Source organism: Mastigoproctus giganteus, chromosome 11 (assembly GCF_048544385.1).
Source record: "Mastigoproctus giganteus isolate SK-2022 chromosome 11, ASM4854438v1, whole genome shotgun sequence".
Lineage (NCBI taxonomy): Eukaryota > Metazoa > Arthropoda > Arachnida > Uropygi > Thelyphonidae > Mastigoproctus > Mastigoproctus giganteus.
The window spans coordinates 113,982,895-113,996,818 of NC_143585.1; the positions used below are offsets into that span (position 1 = coordinate 113,982,895).

Sequence of the window (13,924 nt, forward strand, 5' to 3'; positions counted from 1 at the left end):
ACTTAAATAGAAAGGGTGCAAGAATATTTGCTGATGCTATCGAGGCAGTGTTAGGTGGGTCAGAAAACTGCTAGCTTGGGGGGAGACTAAGATGAATAGATTAACAGTAGCCAGCGGCAGAGGTGAAAGAGATTCTTGCAATGCTTCTATTGGAATGAGCAGAAGCCTGAAAAACAAGATGCAGGATATTTCAGAGACTGCTGGGAGTCATTGCAGTACAAGTAAACACATGGGTTGTGTTAGGGTAGCTAAGAATAGAAATAGGTGCATGTATACTTGCGTGTACACCAATGCTAGGAGTTTAGTAAATAAATTTGATGAATTTGAGGTACTACTCAAAACATCAAAGGCAGATATTGTTGGGATATCAGAGACGTGGTGTCACACAGATATAAGGAATGCAGAACTGGAATTTGCAGAGTACAACCTCTACAGAAAGGATAGACTGGATAGGAAGGGAGGAGGGGTTATGCTATTAGTTAAGAAATACATAAAATCCAAGGAAGTGAAGCCAGTGGACATCGGTGGACAGTGCAGTGTCGAGTCAGTTTGGTGTGACATAAGCATTGGGGAGATCAAAATTGAGTAGGAGTGTGCTATAGGCCTAATGACTCTGATGAGTACAATAAGAAACTGTACAGGGAAATAGTGGGCCAGTAAATCAGAGAGTCTTATAATGGGAGATTTTAATTTCCCAGATATTGACTGGAATTTGGGGGCTGGTCACTCACACACTAGCAAGGCTTTTGTGGATTTATTGGATGATTGTTTTCTACAGCAGCATGTTCGGGAGGCAACTAGAGAGGAGTAATACTCTTGATTTGATTATCAGCAGTGATTCTTCATGCATTAAGAATCTGCAGATAAATGAACCACTAGGTGGCAGTGATCACAGTGTGCTGAAGTGGGATTTACTCAAAGAGGTAACTACCATAAGGGATAAAGGGAAGGGCTATTGCTTTTGAAAAGGCGACTACGATGGACTGTGACAGTATTTAAATTCTATACAGTGGGACCAACTGATGATGTTACCAACAGCAAATGCAGGAGTCTGGGTGCGAGGTTAGCCTGTGCGGACGAAGCTCCTTGAAGCTCTTGGAACAGAAGTTTTCCTGATTTATTTTCTGATTTATTAGCTTAAATTGTCATACTAACTTCTTTTCTAGAGAGTAGCTTTATATTCCTAGTTACGATACTTAGTTTAAAGTTTAACTTAGACAGAGATTTTGTAGGTATTACTTAGTATCGGTATCAAATCCACGTGTTACAAATTGAACGAGAGGTCTTTTTTTTTTTTAACCAAATTTAGTCAATTTATTAACCAATTGTTATATCAAATTATCTTCTATAAGTAGATTATAGACCTAGTCAGGATCCTTAGTTTATTCTAAATTGAGATAGCCAGATTTGGAAGCTAATCAATACTTACGAGTCCGTAGAAGTACCGTTCGAGAATTCCCGCCATTTTTACACGATAGCATAAGCTTAATGTAGTATAGTGCATAATATAATATTGTCAATTAATCAGTAAATCTATTAATCTTGATAAACTTTATTGTCAATTAAATTGTATTTTTTACTCTATATATATATATATAACGACTTAATCGTAACAAATAATTAATACATAACTATAGTGGTACACGTGATATGGAAGTTGTATAAAGGTAACTCGTAGAAAACACTAGATACCGAAAAAAAAAATATAACATAACTGTTTTGGGATATAACTTAAGGATTTAATTTTTGTTTTGAAATTTTATTGAATTAAATCGGAATCATGACTCTGACCAGAGCAGCAAAGCAAAAGGCTCAAGCTAATGGGAGTGCTGTGGTTCAGGGGAGAACTGAGGGGTGCAGTTGCCCTCTGAATCACAGTCTTTTAAAATGCACTGTTTGCTTGATGTTTGCGGAGCAGTCGGGTACGGGACATGATACTGCCAAGGGGAATGTCTTTGTGTGTGCACGATGTAAGGAGTGCAAGGAAATCAGGCGACAACTCAGCGTTGGCAGAATGCACTGGTCCCACAGGAACTAGTAGTTGTTGGTGACTCTATTGTCAGGGAAACGGGGAACATGCTTTGTAAAAAGGATAGGTGGAATAGGACCAGGGTATTTCTGCCAGGGTCAAAGGTTGATGACGTTGTAGAGCGGATATCATCTTTTAAGGGCACAAAAGGTGGTATAGTTGTACACGTTGGCACTAATGATATTAAGAGTAGGAGACCGGCGGAATTACTTAGCAAGTACAGGTGGTGTCACACAGATATAAGGAATGCAGAACTGGAATTTGCGGAGTACAACCTCTACAGAAAGGATAGACTGGATAGGAAGGGAGGAGGGGTTATGCTATTAGTTAAGAAATACATAAAATCCAAGGAAGTGAAGCCAGTGGACATCGCTGGACAGTGCAGTGTCGAGTCAGTTTGGTGTGACATAAGCATTGGGGAGATCAAAATTGAGAGTAGGAGTGTGCTATAGGCCTAATGACTCTGATGAGTACAATAAGAAACTGTACAGGGAAATAGAATGGGCCAGTAAATCAGAGAGTCTTATAATGGGGGATTTTAATTTCCCGGATATTGACTGGAATTTGTGGTTGGTCACTCACACACTAGCAAGGCTTTTGTGGATTTATTGGATGATTGTTTTCTACATCAGCATGTTCGGGAGGCAACCAGACGGAGTAATATTCTTGATTTGATTATCGGTAGTGATTCTTCATGCATTAAGAATCTGCAGATAAATGAACCACTAGGTGGCAGTGATCACAGTGTGCTGAAGTGGGATTTACTCAAAGAGGTAACTACCATAAGGGATAAAGGGAAGGGCTATTGCTTTGGAAAAGGCGACTACGATGGACTGTGACAGTATTTAAATTCTATACAGTGGGACCAACTGATGATGTTACCAACAGGTTTTTGTGGATTTATTGGATGATTGTTTTCTACATCAGCATGTTCGTGAGGCAACAAGAGGGAGCAATACTCTTGATCTGATTATCAGTAGTGATTCTTCATGCATTAAGAATCTGCAGATAAATGAACCACTAGGTGGCAGTGATCACAGTGTGTTGAAGTGGGATTTACTCAAGGAGGTAACTGCCATCAGAGGTAAAGGGAAGGGTTTTTGTTTTCATAAAGGCGACTATGATGGTCTGAGACAGTATTTAAATTCTATACAGTGGGACCAACTGATGATGTTACCAACAGCAAACTCAAAATGGGAAGCATTTAAGGAACTAATCTTGGAGGCTACCAGGCTTTACATACCAACTAAGAAATATTGTTCAAGGTTTAGGCCTAAATGGTTGTCAGATGAACTAATGAGACATGTGGCAGAGAAGAAAAATGCATGGGATACATACAAATTAATGGGTGACATTGGAAGCCTATGATAGATATAAGTTGGTCTGTAACCAAGTCACAAAGGAGATTAGGCAGGCAAAGGCAGACTACGAAAAATCCTTGGCAAAGGATGCAAAGAAAAACAGAAAAGAGTTCTTTACATATTTAAACTCAAGAAGGAAAGGGATGAATCAGATTGGTCCACTGGATATTGATGGTTCAACAGTTGAGGATCCTGCTCAGGTGGCTAACAATCTAAACGAGTATTTTGCATCTACATTTACGCATGAGGAGTTATTCAGGAAGGAGAATGATGTAGGTAAAGTAAACATTGGCAGTGAGCTGGATGATTTTGTAATAACTGAGAGGAAAGTGGAGGAGAGATTGTTGAGGATAAACATAAAAAAGGCACCTGGGGTGGATGGGATCTATCCAGTTATATTAAAGGAGGCAGCAAAGGAAGTAAGCAAACCCCTAGCCATAATTATGAGAGCTTCTTTGGACTCAGGGGAGGTACCCATAGACTGGAGATGTGCAAATGTAACCCCAATTCACAAAGGTGGATCAGAGGCTGACACAAGTAATTATAGACCTGTTAGTTTAACTTCTGTTCCAGGTAAATTAATGGAGGCACTGGTTAAAGAAGCACTGCAGGATCATCTAGACAAGAATTCAGTTATAGCTCAGACGCAGCATGGTTTTGTTAAGGGCAGGTCTTGCCTGACCAATTTGATTGGATACTATGATGTAGTCACAAAAGAACTGGATGCAGGGAATAACTTGGATATTATATATTTGGATCTTAGAAAGGCTTTTGATACTGTTGCACATGGAAGACTGCTGCACAAATTGGAGCAGTGTGGCATTGGAGGCAAATTGCTGCTATGGATAAGGGGATGGTTGAGTGGCAGAAGACAGAGAGTGGTAATCAATGGACATTGCTCAACGTGGACTTATGTTATTAGTGGAGTTCCTCAGGGTTCAGTGTTGGGTCCGTTGTTGTTTTTGGTGTTTATGAATGATATTGATGATGGGATATCAAGTTTAATGTCCAAGTTTGCAGATGATACAAAGGTTGGCAGGGTTTTTAAGGACACTACTGACGCTATGCTGCTGCAACAGGATCTGGAAAGGTTGAACAGATGGGCTGAGAGGTGGCAAATGAAGTTTAACATTGACAAATGTAAAGTACTACATATGGGAAACAGTAACCCCAGAGCAACATATCAATTCTGCGGTACTACACTGACAGTGGTGGAGAATGAAAAGGACCTGTGGGTAATTGTGCAGGCAGATATGAAGTTCTCTGAGCAGTGCAGACGAGCTGCAAGAGTACCTCATGGTGTCTTGTCAATGATATACAGGAATTTTTCTAGCAGGGATAAGGAGGTGATTATTCCCTTGTATAAGGCAATGGTTAGGCCACATCTTGAGTACTGTATACAGGTCTGGAGGCCTCATTTCAAGAAGGATGTAGAGCTGCTGGAACGGGTACAGAGAAGGGCAACAAGATTAGTGAATGGAACAAAGGGTTGCTCTTACGAAGAAAGGCTTAAGTTTTGCAAATTACAGAGTCTGGAGACTAGGCACCGGCGAGGTGATCTGATAGAGGTGTTTAAGGCTTTGAATGGTTTGAGCATGCTCAATGCCAATGGGATTCTTCATCTTGCTGAGAATAATCACCTCAGAGGGCATAAATTCAAATTGAGGAAGGACGGATGTTGGATAGATGTGCAGAAATTTGCCTTTGGCCAGCGGGTGGTTGGTTGGTGGAACCGACTTCCATCACTTGTTTTTGAAGTTGATAGCCTAAAAAAATTTAAAGCTCAACTGGACAGGTATTTCGAAAGAATGGAGGGGTGAAATGGGAGTGGTGTGTGTGTGTTTTTTTTTTTGGCTGATGCTGAATAAGCTTGCTTTCTTGCATCATATGTCTCTACTAATGCTAAAGGGAAGGGCTATTGCTTTTGTAAAGGCGACTATGATGGACTGTGACAGTATTTAAATTCTATACAGTGGGACCAACTGATGATGTTACCAACAGCAAATGCAAAATGGGAAGCATTCAAAGAACTTATCTTGGAATCTACTAGGCTTTACATACCAACTAAGAAATATTGTTCAAGGTTTAGGCCTAAATGGATGTCAGATGAACTGATGAGGCATATGGCAGAGAAGAAACATACATGGGATACATACAAATTAACACATGACACAGAAGCCTATGATAGATACAAGTTGATCTGTAACCAAGTTACAAAGGAGGTTAGGCAGGCGAAGGCAGATTACGAGAAATCTTTGGCAAGGGATGCAAAGAAAAACAGCAAAGAGTTCTTTACTTATGTAAACTCTAGAAGGAAGGGGATGAATCAGATTGGTCCACTTGATATCGATGGGTCAACTGTTGATGATCCTGCTCAGGTAGCTAACAAACTAAATGAATATTTTGCATCGACATTCACTCATGAGGAGTTATTTAGCGAGGGGAAAGCCAGAGGTGTATTCAACTCTAGCAGTAAGCTAGAGAATCTTGTAATAACTGAGAGTAAAGTGGAGGAGAAATTGTTGAAGATAAACACAAGAAAGGCACCCAGGGTGGATGGGATCTATCCAGTTATATTAAAGGAGGCAGCAGAGGAAGTAAGCAAACCCTTAGCCATAATTATGAGAGCTTCCTTGGACTCAGGGGAGGTATCCACAGACTGGAGATGTGCAAATATGACCCCAATTCACAAAGGAGGATCAAAGGCTGACAGAAGTAATTATAGACCTGTGAGTTTAACTTCTGTTCCAGGTAAATTAATGGAGGCACTAGTTAAAGAAGTACTGCAGGATCATTTAGACAAGACTTCAGTTATAGCTCGGGCACAGCATGGTTTTGATAAGGGGAAGTCTTGCCTGACCAATTTGATTGGATACTATGATGCAGTCACAAAGGAACTGGATGCATGGAATAACTTTGATATTATATACTTGGATCTTAGAAAGGCTTTTGATACTGTTGCACATGGAAGACTGCTACACAAATTGGAGCAGTGTGACATTGGAGGCAAATTGCTGCTATGGATAAAGGGGTGGTTGAGGGGGAGAAGACAGAGAGTGGTAATCAATGGACACTGCTCATCGTGGACTAATGTTATTAGTGGAGTCCCTCAGGGCTCAGTGTTGGGTCCATTATTGTTTTCTGTATTTATAAATGATATTGATGATGGTATATCAAGCTTAATGTCCAAGTTTGCAGATGATACAAAGGTTGGCAGGGTTGTCAAGGACACTACTGACACTATGCTGCTGCAACAGGATCTGGAAAGGTTGAGCAGATGGGCTGAGAGGTGGCAAATGAAGTTTAACATTGACAAATGTAAAGTACTACACATGGGAAACAGCAACCCCAGAGCAACGTATCAACTCTGTGGTATTACACTGACAGTGGTAGAGAATGAAAGGGACCTGGGGGTGGTTGTGCAGGCAGATATGAAGTTCTCTGAGCAGTGCAGACGGGCTGCAAGAGTAGCTCATGGTGTATTGTCAATGATATATAGGAATTTTTCTAGCAGGGATAAGGAGGTGATTATTCCCTTGTATAAGGCAATGGTCAGGCCACACCTAGAGTACTGTATACAGATCTGGAGGCCTCATTTGAAGAAGGATGTAGAGCTGCTGGAACGAGTACAGAGAAGGGCAACAAGATTAGTGAATGGAACAAAGGGGTGCTCTTACGAAGAAAGGCTTAAATTTTGCAAATTACAGTGTCTGGAGACTAGGCACCAGTGAGGTGATCTGATAGAGGTGTATAAAGCCTTGAATGGTTTGAGCATGCTCAATGCTGATGGGATTCTTCCTCTCGCTCAGAATAATCACCTGAGAGGGCATAAATTCAAATTGAGGGAAGACAGATGTAGGATAGACGTGCGGAAATTTGCCTTTAGCCAGCAAGTGGTTGGTTGGTGGAACAGACTTCCATCCCTTGTCGTGGAAGTTGATAGCCTAAATACGTTTAAGGCTCAGCTGGACATTTATTTTGAACGAATAGAGGGGTGAAGTGGAAGTGGATTTTTTTTTTGGCTGAAGCTGCATAAGCTTTGCTTTCTTGCATCAAATGCCTCTACTAATGCTAATGCTAATGTTTCTTAACTAACATCATAACCCCTCCTCCCTTCCTATCCTGTCTATCCTTCCTGTACACTGGCGCCTCCGTAGCCAGGTGGGAAGGAGCAGCAGTGCATAGCACATGCTTCTTGATTAGACCGGGGTTCGAGCCCGTCACCACCAAATACGGAGGATGTGGAAAGGTCAGGGAATGACCACCGCATATCCCGGAGCAATATGCCCTTAGTTGCTAATGCTCCTAAAAACCAAATAACTAACTAACCTTCCTGTACACATTGTACTCCCCCAAATTCCAGTTCTGCATTGCTTATGTCTGTGTGACACCATGTCTCTGATATTCCAACAATATCTGCCTTTGATGTCTTGACTAGCACTTCATCGAATTTATTAACTATACTCCTAGCATTGGTGTACATGCAAGTATACATGCACCTGTTTCTACTCTTAGTTATCCTAATACAGCCCATGTATTTACTTGTTCCACTAGGACTCCCAGCAGTCCTGGAAATTCCCATTTCCTTGCTTTCCAGGCTGCTGCTCAATTGCATTTCAATAGAAGTAGTTCAAGAATCACTTTTACCTCTGCCAGCTGCTGCTGCTGTTAATCTATTAGTCCGTGTATCCCCCAAACCAGCAGTTTCTGACCCATCTAACTCGATAGCATCAGCAAATATTCTTGCACCCTTTCTATTTAAGTGTATCCCATCCCTGTAGAAGCAGTCTCCCCTGTTAAGAAACACAGACCAGGCTGAGAAAAATTCTACCCCTTGCGCCTTGCACAATCTCTCCAGGGCCGAATTGATTGACAAGGCTCTCATCATATACTCCCTCCTATCGTGTCTGGCCAGAATTGCAGACACTTTCAAATTCAGCCCTAACTCACCTTTTTTTCGGCATTGTTTTGTACTTGTTAAGTAATGCTGCCGGTCTCCTACTCTTAACATCATTAGTGCCAACGTGTACAACAATATCACCCTTTGTGCCCTTAAAGGATGATATCTGCCCTACAATGTCATCAACCTTTGCCCCTAGGAGACATACCCTGGTCCTGTTCTAGCTATCCTTTTTGCATAATATGTTCCCTGTTTCCCTGAAAATAGTCACCTACAACAACTAGTTCCTTTGGGACTAGTGCATTCTGCATTGGGGGTTGCCGCTGTGTTGCGTGATGTTCAAGTGCAAGCTCTGGCATTGATGTGGTTAGCTGAGAGCTTGCTGGCCCTCAATTTAAATCCTTCGAGGGCATCCACCCTGTCCTTCAAGCTCTCATATAAGCGCATAACAATGCCGAGTTGGTGCCTGATTTCCTCGCACTCTTACGTCGTGCACACAGACACAAAGACATTCCCCTTGGCAATATCATGTCTCATTCCTGATTGCTCCCGAAACATCATACAAGCAGTGCATTTCAGTAGACTGATTCAGAGGACAACCGCTCCCCTCAGTTCTCCCCTGAGCTACAGCACTTCCACTAATTTGAGCCTTTTGCTTTGCTGCTCTGGTCTGAGTCATGATTTCTATTCAAGTTCAATAAAATTTCAATACAAAATATAACCCTAAACCTATATCCCAATGCATTTATAACACTGTATATATGTATTTCGGTATCGAATATTATCTCAGAGTTACGTTATATGACCTTTTTATCCCCTGTCAACTTATATGTATTAATTTATGACGTTACATTTGTAATAACTAGGTTGCTATATTTATTTAGTTAAAAAAGTACAATCCAATTGACAATGAAATTTAATAAGATTAATAAATTTTACTGATTAATTGATATTACTATACTCGCTATCTAGTTTTCCGTTAAGCCTTATGCTAGCACACGTATCCTATTCAATGATTTCTAATGGCCATTCAAGCAAAAGCAACAGGTATTTATAAAGATATTAAGGATAAGTACAGCGAACCTCTAGCAAAGTTCATGGCAAGCAATGGGTGGTTTCCACAACGTTATAGGATGCGGTGAAGTTGCCAGTGCCAATTCTGCAGATGCGGAGAAATTTTGTAATGTGTTGGAAAAAAATTATTGATGAAGGCGGCTATTCAATGCAGCAAATTTTTAATGTTGGCGAGACTGCTCTGTATTGGAAAAAAATGCCGAATCGAACATACATTGCCAAAGAGGAAAATACAATGCCAGGTTTCAAGGCGTCAAAAGATAGGGCCACGCTCTTTCTTGGGGCTAATGCAGTGGAGATTACAGATCATAACCACTGCCTGCGTACCATTCTGGAAATTCTCATGCATTTAAGGGTATCAATAAAGCCACCCTACCTGTGCATTTCCGATCGAACCAGAGAGCATGGATAACAATATCTCTCCTTGAGGATTGGTTTAAATGCTGCTTCATTCCATAGGTTGAAAATTATTGTAAAGACAAAGACATTCATTCAAGATTTTGCTTCTATTAGATAGATAATGCTCCTGGACATCTTACGCATCTAGATGATTTCAATTCAAATGTGAGAGTCATATTTCTACTGCCAAACACTACTTCACTCATCCAACCTGTGGATCAGGGTGTTATTTCAAATTTAAAATCATACTATTTATGCACTACATTTGCTCAGGCATTGTCTGCAGTGTAGCACACGCTTCTTGATTAGACCGGGGTTCGAGCACGTCACCACCAAATACGGAAGATGCGGAAAGGTCAGGGAATGACCACCGCATATTCCCGGAGCAATATGGCCTTAGTTGCTAATGCTCCTAAAAACCAAAACAACAACAACATTGTCTGCAGTAGAAGGTGAGAAAAATTTTACGTTAATAGACTTCTGGAAATCTTACAACATTAATAAGGCCTGGCAGAAATTACTTAAAGTTGTTTAAATGGCATGGAAGAAAATATGCCCAAGGCATGTAGAAGGCTTCGAACGATTTGAAAAAGATGAATCATATGAAGAGGTTACAGATAAGATTGTAAAGGTTGCAGAACTACTTCAGTTGGAGGTTGATGCCAAAGACGTGGAGGGGTTAAGAGAGGAAGAAGAGAAGAAATTATCTAATGAAGAACTTAGTCTTGCATGCAGCGTTAGTGAAAGAAGAAAATGCTGATGAAGCTCAAATTGAATGAAATGAGGAGCTGAGAGAGAGAGAGAGAGAGAGAGAGAGAGAGATGGCAATTACATTTTGTGAAATTGCATCGGCAATGGTGAGGTTTGAGATGATGGATCCTGACAGCGTAAGATTCTTAAAAGTTAAGAGGGGTGAATGATATGCTTGCTACAAAGAAATCTACGATGAAAAGAAAAAAGCCACTGTCTAGTCATTCATTAATATGTTCTTTTGTAAAGTTGAGGGGTTGATCCCTTCTAAATCTCCACAGACCTCAACCTCCGCAGCAGCGTACTTATCAGCTGAAGACAGATTCTGGCAACGATGCTCGAGAGGTAAAACTTACTGATGTTATGTCTGTCTCCTCTCTTTTTTTGTAATTTTATAATTTTGGAATTTTTTAAATTGCACACTTTTTGTAATTTTTCCTGCACATGAGATAAAAAATTTAATACATACAATGAATAATTCTATTTACATGTTTGTCGAACATTTATTTTTTTGATTCAATCAAACCCAGGGTCCTGAGCTGGATATCATCGTTCTTCTCTTTCTTGGTGATTCCTTTCTACTTCTCTCTCTCTCTCTCTCTCTCTCTCTCTCTCTCTCTCTCTCTCTCTCTCTCTCTCTCTCTCTCCTCTCTCTCTCTCTCTCTCTCTCTCTCATGGGAATTTTTTTTGGATGGTGTGGCATAAGCCTCAGGCTTCCTTGCACCACATGGCTAATAATAATTTAGTGAGCACAGTTGCAAGTACTGCACAAGCATGGGAGAAATTCTGACTTATGTAGAGTTCCTTGGAATGCAACCCTTATGTAAGTTGGGGAGTGGCTGTAACTGGTATTTCTAGTAACAAGCATTTGTCTTTCCTACCAGTACTTTCTCAAATAACAGTAAAAATCTATTCCAAAAAAAAGTTGGAATATTTGTTTACCCCTAGTTGTAGCAGTATTGAAATAGCAAAAACAGATACTGTTTAATATTAGTTCTAGAAAGGAAGGAATCAAGCTTATTTGATGAATTTAATTCACTGAAGAAACAGGTACTGCCCCTAGAGAAAAATAAAACTGAGCTCATCAGGGACTTGTCTAGTGACCTGCCAAGTGATGCACTTGATTTGGTCACTAGAATAGTAGTGCATAGTGCTCTGGTTCTAGATGATTACTTTTACTAGGAGACCCTATCAAGGAAATGTATAACTTTTTTTGTAATAAGGGAAGGTGAACTTGAAGCATGGTGTGTTTGCCAGGAGCAACAATTAGTAGTAGTGGCATGTGATGCAAGAAAGCAAGTGTATGAGCTTATACAGCAACAGCAAAAAAAAAAAAAAAATTACAAAACAGTTCCCTCTAAATGTTTGTCCAGTTCTTCCATAAATTTATTTAACCTATCAACTTCCACAAGGACAGAGTTTGTTCCAGCAATTAATCACCCGCTGGCTAAAGGCAAATTTCTGCACTTCTATTCTACATCTGCTTATCTTTCCTCAATTTGAATTTATGCCTCCTTAGATTCGTAATCTGAACAAGTGGAAGAATTGCATCAGAATTCAGCGGTGCTCAACCCATTCAAGGCGTTATACACCTCAATCAGATCACCTTGCAGGTGCCTAGTCTCCAGCCACTGCAATTTGCAGGACTTAAGCCTCTCTTGATAAGAGGTTCCCTTCATTCCCATCACCAATCTTGTTGCCGTTCTCTGTACATGCTCAAGCAAATCTACATCAATTGATGATGTCATCAGCAGATTGTCAGATTTTTAAGGGAGAAAGAGTATTAATATTCATGTGGAGCTAATGATATTAAATGAACATGAGCTGATGATTTGTTGGTTAAATATAGGACCATGCAGAAAAAAAAAAAAGCTGTGTTAGGCCAGATGTGTATGTCTGGAATTTTGTCTAGACACAATAGGAGAGATTATATGCTGAAAGCCTTGCAAATTAAGAGACTTAAGAGAATCTGCAAAACTTTTGCAGTGAGATTTTTATAAGCATGGCCTGCACTTAGAAGACTAGACAGAATCTATTTTTTAGAGACAGTATTTATTTGAACAAAGGTGATGCAAGAGCTTTTAGCAGTTCGTGGACAACTGCCGTTCTTTGTTATATTGACATTGGTGAGGCGCCTCTGTGGGCAGGAGCAGCAGTGCATAGCACACGCTTCTTGATTAGACCGGGGTCTGAACCCGTGACTACCAAATACAGAGGATGCGGAAAGGTCAGGGAATGACCACCGCATATCCCCAGAGCAATATGGCCTTAGTTGCTAATGCTCCTAAAAACCAAATAACAACAACGACATTGGTGATTTCATTTGACATAAATGACAAATGAAATTTGCAGATATAATGATTGGGAGTGAGAGGTTAATGAACAAGCTTCAGGCATGGTTCGAAAGGTGTCAGTTATATTTTAATGCAGCTAAATGCAAAGGTTTTCCACTTGGTGGAGTCAAATTAAAAACAATAGGAGCAGAAGGGGATTCTTGGAGTTGACATGGGCAGATATGAATTTCTCTGAGCAGTGTAGTTAGGTAACTAGGAAAGCCCAATGTGTTCTATCAATATCCTCTAGAAATGGGAGGTTATAATCCCACTGTATAAGACAATTTTAAGATGCCTCCCCCTTGGAATACTGTGTCCAAGTGTGGAGGCCTCGCCTACAAAAAGATATTTCAAAAAGATTTTTGAAAGGATCTAAAGATTGGCAAGCTGCATGGTGGTGATGTAACAGGGCAACCATTAGAGTTTGAATGGTTCGAGCAGGCTCAATGCTGATGGGATACTTCTGCTTGAACCAGATTAAGAACCAGAGGGGATATAGATTCAAGTTGAGAAAGTATAGATTCAAGTTGAAAGACTTCAGTTATGTGGGTACAGAGCTTGACAACTGGAAGCCTTAGAGGGGGACCTGATTGAAGTTTATAAGGCTTTGAGAGGGGATAGCAAAGTGAACGAAGGCAAAATTTTAGATGTTATAAGGGATTTTAGAATTAGAGGCCAAAATCAAATTATAGGGGTAAAGATTCAGACTGGATTGCAGGAAGTTTTCTTTTAGCCAGTGAGTTGATTAATGGATGGAATGGGTTGCCTCTGCAGGTGGTAGTAAGTGATTTGAGTTCACTTGATCTGAATGGCAGCTTTTGATAAACAAATAATTGGAGATAGCAGGTTCTGCAATTTTTACCTTTCCAAGATAAATTTATTTATTTGCTTATTTCTGTTGCTTCATATATCAGTTTGTGTAAATTATGTTAAATCTGCATTTTTCAAAATAGGATTTAAATTTTGCAGATTTATGTTTAAAGTTTGATTCTTTAATCATAATTTAATACAAAAATCCAATACAATTATTTAAATGGTATTGAATTGAAATGAAACAACATAAATGTAATACATTAAA

General features: G+C 40.1%; 1 protein-coding gene across 2 annotated transcripts in view; it reads left to right on the top strand.

The window, feature by feature from the left end:
* Gpat4 (Glycerol-3-phosphate acyltransferase 4) overlaps positions 1-13,924 on the top strand; it is a 326,719-nt gene that overhangs the window by 30,147 nt on the left and 282,648 nt on the right. The window lies entirely within an intron of this gene.